Source organism: Scatophagus argus, chromosome 4 (assembly GCF_020382885.2).
Source record: "Scatophagus argus isolate fScaArg1 chromosome 4, fScaArg1.pri, whole genome shotgun sequence".
NCBI lineage: Eukaryota > Metazoa > Chordata > Actinopteri > Scatophagidae > Scatophagus > Scatophagus argus.
Window position 1 is genome coordinate 20,574,817 of NC_058496.1, and position 19,426 is coordinate 20,594,242.

At 39.4% G+C, this 19,426-nt stretch overlaps 1 protein-coding gene and 1 long non-coding RNA gene across 2 annotated transcripts in view; one reads left to right on the forward strand and one right to left on the reverse strand.

The window, feature by feature from the left end:
* Nucleotides 1-15,671, forward strand: part of LOC124057782 — a 1,110,263-nt gene extending 1,094,592 nt beyond the window's left edge. Inside the window, exon 3 of the long non-coding RNA XR_006843162.1 lies at nt 15,624-15,671. This is a non-coding gene — a long non-coding RNA (uncharacterized LOC124057782). The remainder of the gene's footprint in view (nt 1-15,623) is intronic.
* npffr1l2 (neuropeptide FF receptor 1 like 2) overlaps nt 1-18,674 on the reverse strand; it is a 29,070-nt gene extending 10,396 nt beyond the window's left edge. The window contains exons 1-2 of the mRNA XM_046386277.1: nt 18,513-18,674; nt 18,294-18,343 (exon numbers count right to left, since the gene is read on the reverse strand). The gene's annotated coding sequence lies outside the window, so the exon portion shown is untranslated. The remainder of the gene's footprint in view (nt 1-18,293; nt 18,344-18,512) is intronic.
* Between the last annotated feature and the right edge of the window lie 752 nt (nt 18,675-19,426).

Here is a 19,426-nt window from a genome sequence, read left to right on the forward strand (position 1 = left end):
TTATCAGCTATTTCATGTTGACATTAAATACGTGACAGAATACAATGCAGTTGTTGCAGTTTGGCATGGAAGCTCACTGCCATAATGACTTATAACAGGAAAGTTGAGGCAAAGCAGAAACAGTTTGTAGTGACAAAGAGCACTTTATTTTTACTCATGAAGATTAAAGATAAGACTGACTCTCTCACTGGTTAGGAGTCAGTGTCAGTCTTTTCAAAAATGGCCCATGGCTTTCATCACATTTTGAAACCGTCAGCCTCAGTATTGAGCCACGGATAACAAACAAAATGACAGAAGTGCAAATAAACGCTGAGCAGGGAAACTGTTTCCTTCATTTCACAATGAGCTGTGGAGGAAAATGTTGTTGAGAACAATGGGGCAAAACATTCACAGAGGAGTGTAAAATGTGTAAAATGTGATGCTTCCTTCAGCCATATAGTTTTTAGTATGGAAACAAGGAAACTGTCAGTGAAATGTCAACCCATGTGGAGAGCAAATGCTGCCAGGAAAACCCAGTCGCGTGTATTAGCACATGGAGCATCTGCGCTTTGGGCAAAGTGTACTTCACATAGTGTGGCAACTCCTGTGCAAATACTGGCTCACAGGCACCCTGGTGATGTCCTCTGTGTTCAGAGCTTTAAAACCTTGGCTACTCTACCAGCACAGTCAGTGCACATTTCCTATGTGAGAAAATCAAGCAGTGTTTGAGAGATACCCTGACTGAAGAATTAAGTTTCCATCTTTTCAATTATTTTAGCTTTATTTTGTATGGGATTTCATTGCCTGTAATTATAATATTAATCCAGTTACAAAATATTCAACTGAAACAAAATAGGATATCTTACACCTCTTACTTATACTGTCCAGTTTCCTTTTTGTAAATACTACTTCCAGGGTTAAAAGATCATCAGCATTCATAGCAGGACAACGCAAATTTCGGTTCTTATGTTGGTACAACCATCATTTTATAGTACTGAGAAATCCAGTGTACTTTCAATAAGATACAACTGTGTATATGAATTCTGCACATACTGAATTTATAACAATTAGTCAACTGCCGTGACAACTTCACAATACTGAAGGCTAGTAATGGAAATATGAGTGGTTCCATCCATAAGGACTGCATTCAATTTCATCTAAAGACAAGAAAAGGCTATTCTATTCTATTCTTCAGAATCTAAGACGGACAATACGTATCTAAAGCAACAACAGCAAAGAAAGCTTTAAAAGCAGAGAGGATGTAACAGACAGTCCGTATCCATGTGAAAAGAACTGAAGCACATGTTAAAAGCTTTTAGATTGAATACTAATACAGCGAGGCCATGAGCAATAGTGAGAGCATATAAGATGTTGAACATGGAAAAGTTTATCCTTTATGTCTTGCCACTACACATAACAACACACTAATAGCCTTTAAGGCTGATCCTGGAGGGTGTGTTGCTCTCTAACTCCATAAAAACTTTCTGGATTGCTTTCATGGTGAGCTGCATTCAGCAGGTGAGTTTATGCACAAACAAAATGGCCTCTCTCTCATCTTACACTTGAGGACAGTCCTGACGCCTGTTGGTTTATACACAGACATAATAGATAACATGTATTCCCGCTGTCGTATGTTGACTTCATCATCTGTGACCTGTTGCATGCTTGTCCACAAAAAACAAAGATGAGAATAAATAAAATGTCTGAATTCTAAAACGAAGACAAGAATGTGCTGAACTGTGGTGAATGCATACTTTAACATGTAGGTTTGTTGTTGGGACAAAACACAAGCAACAAACCTACAGATGACTGTCAGGGTGAAGATACTTAATATTTTGAAGAACTCAGACTACTGATGCCTACTGAAGCGATGTATTTTATGTATAAATTACTCTGATCTGAACTTTAGAATGTATCTCTGCACAGAACTATCTGGCTTTTGACAACTTTCACAGTGTCGTTACATTAGAAAGAGACCTCTTCAGGTGGCATATCTGGCTGCCAGATATGGAGGGCAGGGGATGTTGGTAATGCACAAATTCAGCATTAATCTGAAAAGAAAAACAATAACTGACATAAGAACACCTTACAGAAAAATGTGTCACATGGACTGTCACATAAACCCCAGCAGGACATCTTTTACACACATTTCATAAAACATTAATGCTATCATATCGTCTTTTAAAAGCTATTTGAGGGCTAATGTTTCCAGAACTAATGAATGGTAGCTAACATTTGAAATAACAATAACTTGCTCAGCTTAACTAGCAAAACTAAAGTATACTAGCAGACCGTCTCTAACCTTGGCTAACTTTGTTTTGATAAGTTTGGATTACCTTCAGCTTTGGCAGCCCACAGCAAATCCTCTGGCAGGAGGGATAAAAAAATGCCACAGCTTGTGACAGTCTTTGTATTAGCTTTCCATTTTTCTATTTCACTTAATTTATCTCAGAATGACTAATACAAGTAGACTCAAGATTTAAAGAAGACTGAAATACAGCTGAAAGAGAAATGAATTGTGTGCTATACATTAACTGCGTGCTTAAAATCTGAACAATCCACTATCTCAGTTTGTATTGTTGCAGAAAGTATGCTCTGCTCTGCTTTGTATTTGACACTCAGTGCATGTCATGCACAGACTGCAAAACTGTCTCAAAAACAGTACTTTCAGCTTCAGGCTGCTCTGACATGCCAGCAAAACGATTTGCCATATAGCTGCAGAACCAGAGTAGTAGTCAATAGACTGTACTTATACAGCGCTCGTCTAGTCTGACTGACCATATCGATATGTGAACACATGACATTACTGACATTCCTGACATTTGTTTATCTATTTTTTCCTTTATGACACCATGACTGCTTTAACCATTACAGTGATATTAACCTCCGTGGGGAATAGAGTCATCACTCGTCAACTGCCACCAATTTGAAAATCAAAGTCAGAATCGCAATCAGCAATGAATTAGCACTCCAGACAAAATCTCCAGACAACATAGCGGCAGGAGACCAAACCTAATCGGGAGATGTGGGGATCTTCATCAAGAGCATAGTTTATTTCAGAGATGGGATCCCTGCATGACATTTGTTGCTGGAATGTGGAAGTGGGAGGCAGTGGGAAGTGGGCATTAAAAAATTTTACCCTTAGGAGATCCAGGAATGTTGGCAAGTGGTCATCTACAAATCGTAACACTGGATGAAAGGAAAAAAAACACACCATTCAAAAGCAGTGAATCCATTAACCTTGAAATAGATGAAAATAAGGAGCTCTTGGCTGAGCTGTTTTGTTTGAAATTCTCGTATTGTGTTTCTTGATTGCTTTCACACATAGGCCTACTAACAAAACAACAAAAGCAATTCATCCTGTGCCACCTTGATGAATTTAGCTATTAACCACTGTTATTGTCTGATAAATAAGAAGTCCAAGTCTTCTTGTCTTTCCCTCTTCCAGATGACACCCCTAGTACCTTCCTACCTGTCTCCCTGATCACTTTAGCTGTAGTCACACAGTCATCAGGAAGCACCTCCTAACCACCCAGGGTCGGTCTCAACTCCTTCCTGAAAACCACACAGCACCCTTTCTTTCTCAACTTCCACCACTTAGTCCTCTACTCTTCCTTTGCTCTCTTCATCTTCCTCACCACCAGAGTCATCCTACAAACCACCATCCTATGCTGTCTAGCTACACTCTCTCGTACGACTACTTTACAATCGTTAATCTCCTTAAATTACGCCTTCTACACAAGATATATTCCATCTGTGTGTTCCTGCTTCCACTCTTATATGTTACCCTATGTTCCAGCCTCTTCTGGAAGATGGTGTTCACTACAGCCATCTCCATACTTTTCGCAAAGTCTACCATCTTCTGTCCCTCTGAGTTCGTCACCCAAACACCAAACCTGTCCATCACTTCCTCATCACCACTATTCCCTTCGCCACACCAATCACCACTCTCTCACCTCTGGGAAATCTCTGCATCAGATCCTCTAACTCAGTCCAGAACTTGGCCTTCTCCTCTTCCTCACGACCTACTTGTGGAGCATAATCACACACAACGTTCAACATCACACCTTCAATTTCCAGCTTCAGTCTCATCACCCTGTCATCTGACACTTTCTTCACCTTGAGAACGTTCTTCACAAAGTCCTCCTTCAGGATGCCCCGTACTCCATTCCTCTTCCTATTCACATCATGGTAAAACAGTTTAAACACTGCTTCAATGCTTCTAGCCTTGCTACCTGTCCACCTGGTCTCGTGGACACACAGAATATCAGCTTTCCTCCTCTGCAACATATCTGCCATCTCTCTGCCTTTACCTTTTACCTGTAACATTCAAAGTCCCTACTTTTAGTCCTAAACTCTTGCCTTTCCTTTTCATCCACCCTGTCGTACACTGCACCCTGTCCCACCGATGGTGATTGTTGTTAACCTGGGCCCCGAACAATTCGGTATGGAAGTCATGTTTGCGATTCACATGTTTAGAGTTCTGAGAATATGAGGCATGCTTTCAGAAAATGTGTGTAAACAGTTGAGAAAAGAAAACTGTAATTTGGAAGAGGTTTTATGTCTAATGCCCTTCCTGACACAGCCCTCTGCATTTATCTGGGTTTGGGACCGGCACAAGAAGTACGCTGACTTGTGACCCCCCTGAGGCTGGATTGATTTTGCATACACATACTAACCTTAAAAAAGACTATTCCTCGGAATCACAAGTTCATCAGTTTCTAGTTTCTAACATCTAGGTCAAAAATGGTCATTTAGCACTGATAGGTACTTTAACAATATTAAAATAATAATAATAATAATTAGAAGAAGAAGAAGAAGAGAAGAAGGAGACGAAGAAGAAGAAGAAGAAGAAGAAGATTTTGACTTGTCTGAAATGGAAATTCAGATAGATTCCACAGATTTTTTCATGGTATGAAATGTGTTTAAATATTTCCTGTTTTATTTTGTAGTTTTTCTCCCCTTGTGTTCTATTTAACTTTTCATTCCCTGCCTTTTGCAGTGTCCATTGCACAGCAGCCACAAAATAAATGTAAATGCAGACAGCAATACAAACATTGAGCAAATGGGAGCTTCCAGGGAAGAAAGCTAAGCTACGGGTCTTAATCAAAATACATATGTGAATGCATCTCAGTAGAATACACTGGTGTCATTGCTAATGAAGGAATTGTTCTGGTAGCCTCTTCTTCAATAGACAACAGTGTCAGATGCTCTGCAGTTTTTTCCATGCTTGTTAATATTCCAAGTGGTCGCTCACACAGATGTCTACCTGAAGGCATGGTGCAGAGATGGAATAATTACAGCTCTCCCTTGAAATATTACAAATGTCAAACTCAGGAAGAAAAAGTCAAGTATGACGCAGTGATGAAGCAGTAGCTGAAGACCATTTAGATGTTATTCATGTTGTTAATTCAATTAATTTTCAACAAAGAGAACTTGTAAGAGTCTGTGAGGTTCAGCAGTTTGGAAGACTTCTGTAGTCATCTGTCAAAGAGAAAATGCTGCTGTAAACTATAAAGAATGTGGACTCTTTATCCTGCAAAAGAAAGAGGAAAGAAGGTTAGAAATTTTGTCAACGTAATGGGCATATTCTGTGATTTTGTTGGTCTGTTTACAGTGCACATCTTTCTGTCCTGGGAGAGGGATCCATTCTCTCCCTGATGAAACAAATCAGCTATGTGAAAAGCTGATTTGCGGAAAAAAAAAGCGGAAAGTGAAAGTTTCTTCAGTGCACAATTAATGGTACAAAAACATTTTTTTTAGTGTCACTTAGCACCACTCATATTTCATGAGTTTAGGACATCCAAGAAAGGATGGCAGGGGACCTTAGACATTTGCCATAGGCAGGTGACCTACATCATCTTGGTAACAAAATTAAATGTGAATAGATCATTGTTTAGCTAGGTATACGCACCAAAACTAACTAGTTATGTTTAGTAAAAGATCATGGGTTTTAACCAGTTTGTCATGTTACAAAAATCAACTTTGAGTTATGAGTTAAATAAGACAACATTGACTTTTGTTTTCAGATGGGACACAAATTTGTGTCTCCTGGGTGAATCCATGCGCCCCAGCCTTGTCTGTATGCAAAATTTTCTTAAGGACCCATTCAAATTTAAGAGCGTATTTTTTCATTCTGCTGAATGAGAAAAACGGAGTTGCAGGTTTGCTTGTCCTCCTTCAATGGTTGGGTAAGCTAGACAGTGAATTAAAACAGGGAGAATGAACTGCAATGCGTTTGGATACATATATAGACATATAATGGTTGTGCTTTCAGGTCGTGCTTTTAGGTTGTTCTATATACGCAGCTGCACAAAGAAGGGGTGGAGGAGCAGTCTTCCATCTTTCACTCAGAAAAAGTAATGCCATGTTCTTCAGATTCACACACTGTGGTGGCCTTTTAAGCTTGCCATTAGCGCCAATGATGATCTGGAAGAAAAAGGACTCGTATAAACTCAATCTGGCTTCTTTGAATATTTTATTTCAGCTTACATGAGCAAGGATGTAACTGTCCCAGCAGATTAAATGGCGTTGATGTCATTTTACAGTCAGTAGATACATGTACATACATGTATGAAAGAATGTGTGCGACACAAATTAATAAGCAGCATCACATTTGTGACTGTCTTTAAAACAGCAGTTTCTGACATGTTATACCTATTTCCTAATGAGAATAATAATAATGATATTACACAGACCAGGATTAATTTTGAATTTGAACCACTTTCTCCTCAAGCTGCACTGCAAGCAGACAGAATACAGTGATGATGTCTTTTGGAGAGAGGGCAAATCGTGGAGATGCTCCTTTGTTAGAAACTGATCAAACAGCTGGAACCCAATGACAGCTGCCATGGTGATTTTACTGCAATATGTGTACATTTTGTTCTGCACAGCTATAAACACCATACTCATGTAAAACACATCTAAATGTAAATGATATTGCAAACAAAAGAATGAAAAAGCCTGCTGAATCAGATCCTGATTAAATGACATCAGTTTGTCATCATCATAGTCAGACAGCGTCTTTTGAAAACCACATTATCAATTTTCTGAACTCAAACATGAATATTTATGTGGAATTCTCACCAAGGCCTACTCCCTTTTCAAAGGACTAATACCTGCTAAACCAAGGACATTCATGTGTCTGAGTGTGCTTAGAAATGATTTTTAACAATAATTGTTCCATGTTACACAAAATCTTATTTAGTATCAGTATGAACAAAGGATTAACAACAGAAAATTTTGCCTTTGTTTTTATCAAGTATTAACATGCACTCTGTATCTGGATCTGTTTTCTGGACATCGCAGGTCAGGTCTTTGCATTTACACCAGCTATTTCATATTCACTGATATAAAACAAACTTTCCAAGTTCTAATCCTGTGCCCTGCACTGATTTTTCAGTTTTTCAGTTCAGTTATAATATTAACAGAATGGAGCACACAGAATAAAAATCAATATTTTAAAAGCACTCATGCAGCTCAGGCAGTATCTGAAATTCCCTGTATCCTTTTGTAGTTTTTTGTTTTTTAACTTCTATTGTAAATGATCCTGAGATTTTTTTTACTAGTGTTCCCCAAGTAGCAGTTTGTAACATTAGGAGAAAAACTTTGACTCTGAATGTTCTGGATTTTTGTTAGGGATCTTGCCTGATCTTGCCTAGGGATGCCTGTATTTTTGTAAGGGACAAGTGTGAGTAGTCTTGAATGCGAACCTGTAATTGTTCTGGGGGGGATGCATGTGTTCCTTTTAGTATGATAAGTAAAGAGCATGATAGGACAGCCAGACAGTATTGTTTGAATGTAGTGGAATTTTGATTAGCATTTGCTTTGATGGATAATACTTAGATCTCTACTCTCGACACATCTTTCAGTTTATCTACTACAATATAAGACCCATATGTATTATTCACATATTTAATTCTATTTTATTTACTTTTTCCATTTCAGAATGCCACGTGTGCAGGATGTGATTGCTGCAGTCCAAAGTGGAGAGAGTGATTTTGAAATGGACTCAGATGACACTGATGCAAATGACTCAGAGAATGAAGATGCAGGTGAAACGGACAAAGAAAACCACCAAGCCACTGACTGCCCAGTCAATGATGATGTGGACGTCAAGTCTCAACAAAAAAAACCACACTGTGTCCTGTGACAGGTTTCGCTGGCTGAAAAAGGAGTTCTGTGACTTTGACGTGTACCAAGGGAACGTAGATGGAATACGACAAGCCAAATCTCAACTTGGACTGTCCATTGATGTTGTGATGAAGCTCGCCTCCACACTTCCAGAGGGTCAAAACTACAAGATCTACGCAGACAATACTTCACCTGTGTCCCATAGCTAGTCAAACTCCCTGAATGTGGAATCCACTATGTGGGATACAATTTTGTCCAATAATTTTATTAATAAATGCTTTTTCATAAAACTATGATTGTTGTGTGATTATTGATAATGATTAACAGTGATTAATGATTATATATACTGTTATGGGGCTAAGTAAGCAATCAACCCTGCAAATGAATGCTTAAATGTTCTGTATATCTGTTACAGAAATTCTGCTCCCAACTAGGCCCAACGTTGCCATATTACAGCATTTACCTAAAAACTTACTAAAATGTTAAACATCTGAAAAATCTTTATTTTCTACATCAGAGGCTTCTTAAAACGATATCTGAGAAGTCAAAATATCTTTTGCTCATTTTTTTCTATATTTGGGTCTTACAGGGTTAACCAGGAGAATTGCTGTTTTACGTGTACACTGTTTGAATCTGGATTGTGTGTGTTGACCTTTTTGTATTGAACACACAGCTTTAACATTAGACCCTGGGAAATCCTGTTTGCTTGTCAGGAGACTTAAATCACCAGTGATTAAACTGCTGTGGACTGGGTGCACAGTTTGTCTCTTAAGAGAGAGAGGGACACAGTTATCATTTCTGCTGACAGGGGATCACAGCAAGAAATGTAATTAATATTTAGATGTATGGTGTAGGTGCACCTGGCATTTAAAGGGAATGGGAGATGACACAGATTGGTTTAATTCATGTTAAGTTCACACATATTATTAATTAACAGGATTAATACAACCCCTTTGGTACCTTGTGCCTGTCTTCACATCCATGCAATCTAATAAACTGATTAAACTGTTGCTAGTCATCTCTGCTTGAGGCTAGCTGCATGAAGCTACATTAGCGGTTCAGGGACAGTCGTTGACATGAGTGGGTGTACTTGGACTGAAGTAGTATTTAGATGGGTGGCTGGTCTCAAAGTAACATCCACGAGAATGACAGGACCCAAGATTACCCTGCAGAACATTATAAAGAAAAGATCACCATTATTTGATTTGCCTGGAAGTGTTTCCTTGCTGGGCTGACACAGAAAGGCCCCACATGCACACACTCACACCTAGGGGCAGTGTTAACTAGCCAATTAACCTAATGTGCATCTTTTTGGGATTGTGGGAGAAAACCCATGCAGGCACAGGGAGAACATGCAAACTCTCAGAACTCAGAAGGGCCCACCTCGGGATTCAAACCTGGAAATACAAAATTTAAATATTATATATATATATATATATAATTATTGCAGCAATGCACAAATGTGAGGCAAGGCACGAACAGTTTTCAAGCCTCATGTCCTTCACAAGAGAGGCCACTGCACGATTTGCTGTTAGTTCCTATATAAATACTATCTGCTAGGGCTATGTGAAAGCCATGCTTCTGCTGTTGTTTCAGTCATTAAGCTGCTTTGACCAAGGTCTTGTACAGGTGTGGGTGCACAGGATAACAGAGCCCTAGCAGACCTGGGACCAGTTGACTACCTGTCTCTTAACAGAATATGCATGAGTGTATAAAATAATAGAGAAAGAAAAGTGTAGTGGTGAATGTCTACAATTGTAACATAGTAACAGAAATGATCTTTCCCTAAGTATACTGAAGTAAGAGTAAAATGCTGGATTAAAATTTCTTCAACAAGTAAAACTCAGAACATGTAACAAAGTGGATGTAACTCATTGCTACCCACCAGTGGTCTCAACTTAATATCAATTCATTGCAAAAATATTTTTAGCAAGGCTTTTGCATGTGTTAGTCCAAACAGAACTGTACTTATCTTTAAACTGAAGCCTCAGCTAATGCCATTCCCACGCAAGTTTCCAAAAGACTCACAATACAGTAGATTCTACCACTCTCTGCTCGCCCATACTATGGCAATGTTGCGCAACTTCTTCAAACATTTTAGTAATGAGTTTCTGAGTATTACATTCATTTGGAGAAAAAAATGGACAAAGATATCACAATAAAAAAAAAAAATATAATCAAATATTATAACGTTAAATCGCTTTTTAACTTCATGGTGACACATGCATTTACTGCCGTTCAGAACAAATCTGGCCTCTAGGGGTTTAAGGGAATATATGGTCCTCTGAGCTTGCCATGGTGGAATCATGTGAATCATGTTAGCTCACTACTTTTGTGCCCATTTCATATCATATCAACTTTATATTAACATTATGTAAATCACAAACTCACTTACATGATCATTTTTTACATGATAACAATAAGAACTTTTTTCCAAGACCCAGTGGAAATTTGTAAAGTCCATAGGTTTACACTAGGTATCAAAAACTTACTCTGTGTTCCATCTACAGTACGTGTATTTTCATCAACTTCAAAGCTGTTTTCTGTGAGACCAACATCTATTTCACTCTCTCAAGATGGCAAGCCACTGTGTACCTCTTTATTGTAATTAGTGAAACAGAGTAATTGAACAGAAGAAGTTGGATCAGTGCATCTCTAGTTACACTGCTGTTTACTTATTGTTTTACTTGTATACTTGTTCTGTTGACTCAGACTCAAAACCACAAAGCCACTCAAACTACGATGCATTGGTTTTAATCAAATCAGCTTTTTTAAATAGAAAAACAAAACAAAACAGTCGCCTGCTCCTTTACTGTACCACAGAAGACTGCTGTCACATATGAGGGAGAGGGTGTGGCAGAGTGGAGGAGAGGATGGCATTTGGAACACATTGCCTCCCTCTACCTGTGTGTTACAGTCTCCTTGCTGATTTTCTGCAACGTACACAGCTGTAGTCTCCACACAAAGTGCTACTGTTGTGCTTCTGGGTTCCAATTTAGCAATTTCCAATTTTATGTTGAAAGAGACTCCCCTCATGTGTCATGTTTTGTTTGTTGGCTAAGTTGTAGCACGCTAGCCTCCAGCCTTCACGCCTCAAGTCTGTCATCTCCAACTAATGGAGACCAAGTCCTGCACCTGATCCCCATCAGTACCACCTACATTGCTCACCCTTAAGTGGCCATGTCAATAACATCAACCTCCAGAGAGGTTCTGTCCACCTGTCCTACCACATGGCTGTCCTCCAGAGCAGCTTGCCCATCTAATCATTCTCTTACTTAACACTCACCTGAGAGCTGTTTGTTTTCTCTCTCTTTCCCCCTATCTCAGCGCTGTCCATGGTTCTGAAACAATGCTGAACGTCATGGAGACAGCCTCCGGGCAGGCCTATCAGAATGATCTAATAAGCCTTTATTCCAAAGATAATGATTAATTTCCTCAAATATTGATAGGGAGGAACAATTATCTCCTCCAAAAAAATATCCATATGATAACCTAAGACCTTACTGCCATCCAAATAATAATTTTCCTTTTCCTCTGTAGCCTTTTACTAAGAAAAATTAATCTTTCTGTGTTGGACATCTCTCCTCTCTTTGAGTTCCCCATATACAGGCATACACTCTCACACACAAACCCTTCGTTTACAATGGTAGCTCTTTATTTGGACATTTGGAAAATTGCCAAATTGTCTGAACTCTAATACAACCGAGTGCTGCATAACTAATGGGACATTGTAAAAAATCAGAACAACAAACAAATCTGACAAAACTAAGGTTTGCATGGTTTTGGGATAAGCCAATTTGTTGTTTATTGTTTATTATTATTATCATTATCTTTACATCCTTCATTTATTTTATAGCATTCTGCACACAAAGATGTTAGGCCTAAACTTCACTGATGAGTTATTAATGATAGACTTAATTGTTTAATTGGTGCTACATTCCAAATGAATCTCTGGCCAAACAGAGGCACAATAGAAACGGATGATGAAAACATAGTTAGAACCCTCTGTGGTAGGTGTTCAGACTGAAAATGATAATTGAAATGAGTTCTCCAAAATTCAGTGGATTTCACTGTATGACTGAAACAAAATAATTTTTGGCCACCTTCACTCGTGGATTGGCTTTGTTGATTCTAATTTCATCTGGCGCTGTTGGGGTCGGTCAGGTCTTTAAAAGTGTACTGATTCCATTTGTGGCACAGAGGGCTCGCATAGAAGAAGCCATCATCTGTGCTGTCAACTCAACTCAATCAACTTCATCAGTGGCAATCACTCAGATTAAAATGGTATGCTTCAACTGTTTACACAGTTACTAGTGTCAGTAGTAATAAGCTGCAGAGGTTGCAGCTCTACAATACATGTATATATACCTTTTGACTTGTAAAACCTTTTCTTAATTAGTCTAATGTTTTTTATAATGTCTGCCCTAGTCTAGATGAATAATTTTTTTTGTTGCCTTGATCTATGAAGTTATTCCATGACAGCGGAGATATTCTGTTCTACAGAAAACACTTCACTACACTGAACTGCCTGAAGAAGACTTCCATTCCATTCAGCTTCTACGTCACAATGTAAAACAGCACCTCTGTGCAACACAGAACCAGATACAGCGAAGGAACCTCCTCATCCACCTCTGTCTGCCGTTCTTACAGAAAGATGTGGAAGGCAAAAATGAAGGCAATTCCCTGACTTTTTCTCTGCCTGTAGGAACCAACAAAAAGGTGTCACTTAATCCCCTCTTCTGCAGATATAAAGACTGAGTGGATCCCTTTAGAACTCCAGGCTTGTATTTGCTTCACTCTTTGAGTTCAACCAGGCAATATGAGAATGTCCTTTTGTGTTGCTTTCTGACTGCTACTGTGTGCTTTTCAATGCTAACATAATCTTAACAAAAACTAAGAGACATTTTTTTGCTCAAAAGAGATTCTTAGATGGCGAAGCTGAAGCAAAGTTATGTATTATTATCATCTGAGTTATACATGCTCCCTCTGAATGATACCCAGCTGTACTTATCCATAAAGCCTGAAGAAACAGAGCCATTAGTCAGACTTCAGGCATGTCTTAAGGACATAAAGGACTGTATGGCCTCCAATTTTTTACTATTAAACTCAGACAAAACCAAGGTAATTTGTTTTGGCCACAACCATCTCAGAACTAGAATAGCTGATAATATTCTCTCACTGGACGGCATTACTTTGGCCTCCAGTACGACTTCAAGGAACCTCGGCGTTATCTCTGATCAGGATGTGTCATTTATCCATCGCATTAAACAGATCTCTAAGACCGCCTTCTTTCCAGAATGCAGCAGCTAGAGTTTTGACAGGAATCAGCAAAAGGGATCATATCTCTTAGTTTCCCTTCACTGGCTTCTGGTAAAATTCCAAATAAACTTTAAAATTCTCCTCATTACATATAAGGCCCTAAATGGACTAGCCCCACCATACCTGCAGGATCTAATAGTCCCATATATACCCAATAGAACACTCAGATCACAGAGTGAAGGTTTACTTGCAGTTCCCAGAATTCATTAAAGAAGAACGGGAGGACGAGCCTTTAGCTATCAGGCACCTCTACTGTGGAACCAGTTGCCAATCTGAGTTCGAGAGGCAGACGCCACCTCCACTTTTAAGACCAGACTTAAAACCTTTCTGTTTAGTAAAGAGTATAGTTAGCCTCAAAAAAGAGATGGTTGCAACAGTGCACGGGGCAGTTGTGACATTCATTAAAATCCAATAAAATCATTATTTAACATCATTTTGCTCAGACCACAGAAGAGATCACCTGCAGTTTTTAGAAATTCTGCAAGGCAAATGGTCCTATGCAACAGACCTCACTGTCCTGCCGTGAGCCTTTACGACATTTGCTGCTAATGTCAGAACAGGTAGAGGGACACCCCTACCTTGTGTTGTGCACTTCCTCTCTCATAGCATACTGAAAAATACAGAACAGATAAAATGTAAGCTACATTGTGGCCTAGTCTGATGTTTAAAAAGTTATTTACTTATAAGTAAAAAGGAACATACTTAATCCATGCAATTAATCCATGCAATTGCAATTTTGTTATATTATGACAAGCTTTTACATTAATGTTGTGATAAGGGACAGTTGCAACATGTTGCACTTACACCCATGATGAAACTTGCTATGCTAGCTTGACACAATAGCTTTGACACATGCTAGCTATGCCTGTTTGAAGCTAAGAAAATGCAGATTATAATGATATGGCTTTACAATTCTTCAAGCAAACAGTTCAAGCGATATAACAAAAACTCTAATAATAATAAAAAATACTTTTTTACCTTGGAAAGTATTTCTTGCAGAGGGAGGGGTCACACGGGGCTGCTTTCTTCCAGGAAGGAGCCAGGGGCTAACTGAGCATGTGCAATATGCGCGATAATCACTGTAGCTCATTCCTTATTGGAGGAACAAGCAATCTTGCAACTACCCCATGTTGCCCCACTCCCGCCTATTTTTCCACTTTGCCTACAACATTTTGTAGTGAGTGTTCCACAGTGTTTCATGTCCTAAAAATTGTAACGGCAGTAGGAGTGGCAACTGCAATCAGGGCAATCACGTCATCAGATGGAGGACTTCTAGCTGTGCCTGAATTAGATCCAATTCTGAGTAAAGTGTGCTCATAGTTACTGTGGTCCTGTTGTCTGGAACAAATTGCCTGCTGATCTGAGGTCCACCACAACTGTGTCCCCATTCATGCGTGTGTCTGTGTGGCCTTTATTGTGATTGTGTTGATGTTTCTTCTTTCAGTCATGCTTATGTTTTGTTATTTTTGCTTTACTCGTTTTTCTGTGCTGTCTTTCAATGAAAGTGCATTGAATTTACTTGTAATAACGTGTTATATAAATAAAATGGTCACTGCCACTGAAGATTATAAATACATCTTTTCAAACAGGCATCTTCACAGATCCCTTGAAAACCACTGATATAGGCTGTACTAAAGAAACCCAAAATAATACAGTAATGCACATGAGGTAACGCACTGACCAATGAAAACATAATTTCAGAGCAAAAACTGCTTTCTTGAAGAAAAAAAATAATATCCTGGAAGAATTTCAGTCAGATTTTAGAACACAGCACTGCCTTGACACTACTGCACTAAAAATAATCAGCGACCTCAGTGTGACTTAAATGCAGAGACTGATGCAATTGACCATGATGTCTTAATCAGTCATGAAGAAAAGTTGGACTCTCTGACTGTGCACTGTACATGTTGCCACTTGTTGACACTCTGTCCATCTCAGCTGCACCAAATGATCCTACTGCACCCCAAGGACCTGAACACCTGCAGGCTGGTGGCACTGACATCTCACCTTATGAAGACTCTGGAGAGGCTGGTCCTCATACACCTTCACCATTAGGTGAGCCCATCAATGGACCCACTCTAGTTCGTCTACCAGCCTGGCATTAGGGTGGATGACACAGTCACTTTCCTCCTGCAAAGGCCCTCTATCACCTGAACAAGCCTGGGAGCACTGTGAGAATCATGTTTTTCCAGTGCTTTCAACACCATACAGCCTGTGCTGCTGAGGGACAAGTTGGAGCACTCAGGGGTGGACCAGCACCTTACAATATGGCTACTGGACTGCCGCACCCACAGCTCAAAGTATGTGAAGACACAGAACTGTGTGTCCGACATGGTGGTCTGCAGCATGTGGGCCCCACAGGGTCCTACACTGTGGACATCAGACACAACTCAACTGGCCACCTGCAGAAGTTGTCTGATGACTCTGCGACCGTTGGCCTCATAACTGAAGAGAATGATACAAAGTACAGATCCAGGACTTCGTGGCTTGGTGAGGAGACTGTTGTGGACTTCTGAGGACCTACCTGCTGAGGAAACTGAGGTCCTTTGGAGTGCAGGGGGCACTCCTCAGGACATTTTTTGACTAGCATCAGTAGTATCTGCCTTGTTCTATGAAGTGGTGGGGCAGCAGCTTCTCTACTGCAGACAGGAAGAGACTGGACAAAATCATCAGGAAGACCAGCTCTGTCTGATGGACCCCCTTGACACAGTGCAGGCGGTGGAAGAGAGAAGAATAGCCAAGATAGTCAAGCTCCTCTCTGATCCCCCCATGTGAGACTCTGACAGCCCTGGGCAGCTCCTTCAGTGGAAGGCTGCTTCACCCCAAGTGTGTGAAGGAGCGTTACTGCAGGCCCTTCCTCCCTGCTGCTGTGGGACAACCAGCACTGCATCCAGCAGACCCCATGCACTCCACATCAAACTGAACCTGTCATTTTTTTTTTACTGCTAACTATTTAAAAATTGTGAAATTCTGTAAATGGATGTGTCGTGTGTTTTGATAGTTAGTTAGTGTAAAAAAAAAGGGTGTAAATATCCTCATATTTTTTTACTTTGTGTATCTTTTTACTTGCACCTTTATTTTTGATATCCTTGTGCTGCTGTGACAATGTAAACATTACAAGACATTAACAAGATGAATAAAACGTTGTTTTTATCATTAAATCAAAAAGATGCTGAAAACTATGACTTTATTTCAGGCCCTCTCAATAGCTGTAAGCCATCCACATGTCTTTTATAACTATTAATTGCATTATTTGATTGTATTACAACACACTTAAAATGTATTGTATCACTGTATTTGTACTTTGAAAAAGTAAACCCGATACATACTTTCTGTTAATGAAGTACATTAGTAGTACTTCATTTACAGAAGGACTTAAAACATGACTCAGCCTTATCCAAACACTCTTTAGTTGTATTAATTCTTGACACAGATTACTTTTTTTCATGAGGGTACACTCCACTAATCCCACAAAATTATAACTTCATATCAGCATTTTAACCTCACACACACTTTCGCACACTACTAAGAAAAAAAAGCATTTTTTAAAAATATAATTATGGGAGCCCTTTGATCCCTTATTTTTGGTTTTGCAGATCCATCCATCCATTTTCTATACCGCTTATCCGTCAGGGTCGCGGGGGAGCTGGAGCCTATCCCAGCTGACTACGGGCGAGAGGCGGGGTTCACCCTGGACTGGTCGCCAGTCAATCGCAGGGCCAACACACAAAGACAGACGACCACACACTCTCACATTCACACCTAGGGGCAATTTAGAGTAGCCAATTAACCTAATGTGCATGTTTTTGGTATTGTGGGAGGAAGCCGGAGTACCCGGAGAAAACCCACGCAGGCACAGGGAGAACATGCAAACTCCACATAGAAGGGCCCAGACCGGGATTCGAACTTGGAACCCTCTTGCTATGAGGCGACAGTGCTAACCACTGCACCACCGTGCCGCCCTGGTTTTGCAGATTTGTTACATAATTTTAGTTTAATTTTAGTAATGCAAATAACAGTTGCATGTTTGGTATGGCATTTGGTATTTATTAAAAATAATGTGTTTTTGACCAACACATAGAACAGTTATAACCATGTCTGTCTTTCCAATGGAGAGGCATCCACCTCTACATCATGTACAACCACAGCACAGCCTTCTGTAAGTGAGTCAACTAAGGCAGCACCTATTGTTCCTGTCCCTTATTGGTCAGCCCTCTCAGACAAGAGAAGAGTTTGTCAACAGAGGTTTCTATTTCTATGAGTCGAAAGAAGATTTACTAACACATAGGGAAAATATTTTCTTTTGTGCATCCTGAACAGATCCAGCCTTGCTTGCATAACACTGATTGTTGCCTACATCATCATTATATTTCTCTTGTTTTTAGAGGGGAACTGATGCTTAGAGAAACATAGTGTCAGATGATGCATGCCATAAAAAATGTCATGTCAAGATGTCATTTCCACAACTGACACGGCGTAATATTTAAAACCAGTGTTTTTTAACATGATGGACTATATATATACATATATATATATGAAATATGCAAACAGTTGCATGAAAATAGACAACAGTCTTTTTTTTCGAGGCTTGAACAGTCGTTTTTTTTATATAGTTTTGTTGGAATAAAAGGAAGTTGACAAGTTCAACCAAAGGGTGATCGAAAGCAAACGCTGAGAAAGTTCGTTATCGTTATCTTAACATTTCCTTTTTGGAAAAGCGTTCGCATCTGTGCAGCACAATATAACGAGAAAGCTCAGTGAAGTCTCGCTGCTTAGACCAGACGCGAACAAAGTGTTTGTAACTTGTGCATTTCCCCGAGACGAAGAAAGGAAAATTTATGTAAAACATGCAAAGGACCTACCTTTGTTGGGTTTAGATGCTCTTTAGCTTGAAGATGTCAAGAGTCGACGGCTGAAAATGAGAAGAAAAACAAAAACAAACAAACAAACAAAAAATAAGAACAAGCGACAGGTGGTCTGTGTCGTCTGGGTCTTCCAGATACTGTACCACTGCAGAGTTTTGACAATAACATCGATATACATATCTACATGTAGATATGTATATGCATGTATATACATACGTAGTTACAGGTCAGAATTTAATAAAACAAGTCCGCCCAGAATTCATAGCGAAGAGCGATGGTCAGCTGCCACAGAGACTCCGCTCCGACTGACTCGCTACTGACACAGACAGCACAATTACAACTGCTCACAGACAGGCTGTAACAATGGCGCTGAACCTGCCAATGGCCAGACAGGTAGTTTTAAAAAAAAAAAAAAAACACCTGCTGCTGTAGTCACACATGTACGTCGGTTCATTTGTTCCAGACCAAGGGCTAAAATGAAAATTCGTTGTAGTCTGGTGCCCGTTCACACTGTCGTTTTTACTGACGAACCTTGAGGAGTAAACATGAGATTATACAGATGGGCAGGTAACTCCTTATCAGTTGTCCTGCATCATCAGGACCCACATGGGGAAAACAAATTCGTTCAAATTCAAATATGTTCACTTTTTAAGCATAACTCTTGTTGCACAGGTCCTGAGCACTTTCAAAAATGATACCATTGCAAAAATAAAATAATAGTATGTGCAGTATTATAAACTGTTCAGGTGACTTATTAACAGTGAATTCAGTGACATTGTGAAAAGGAATGAGAATCTTGGCTAATATCGTATCGTGAAGTTTCAAAGCTTAATCATTTTATTCATTAATCCTGACAGTGACTACGGAGACTGTAGAACAATATTCAATATAATTGAAGCATATAATAATATAAAGCACAGGATGCTGTTTTCACACTCATGGTGACAAACTGGGACTTTGATATGTCTTTGATAAACACATTTGGTTTTTTTTTCTTAGTTACATCAAAGTTACATTAAAATTCACACGATGCAGTTGTCATGAGCAATGAAATTTAAGTAGACCAAAAGCATTTTTGTACCAGGATTTATTTTAGCTGTTGGACATTTTAATGCAGGGCTCTATAGGGA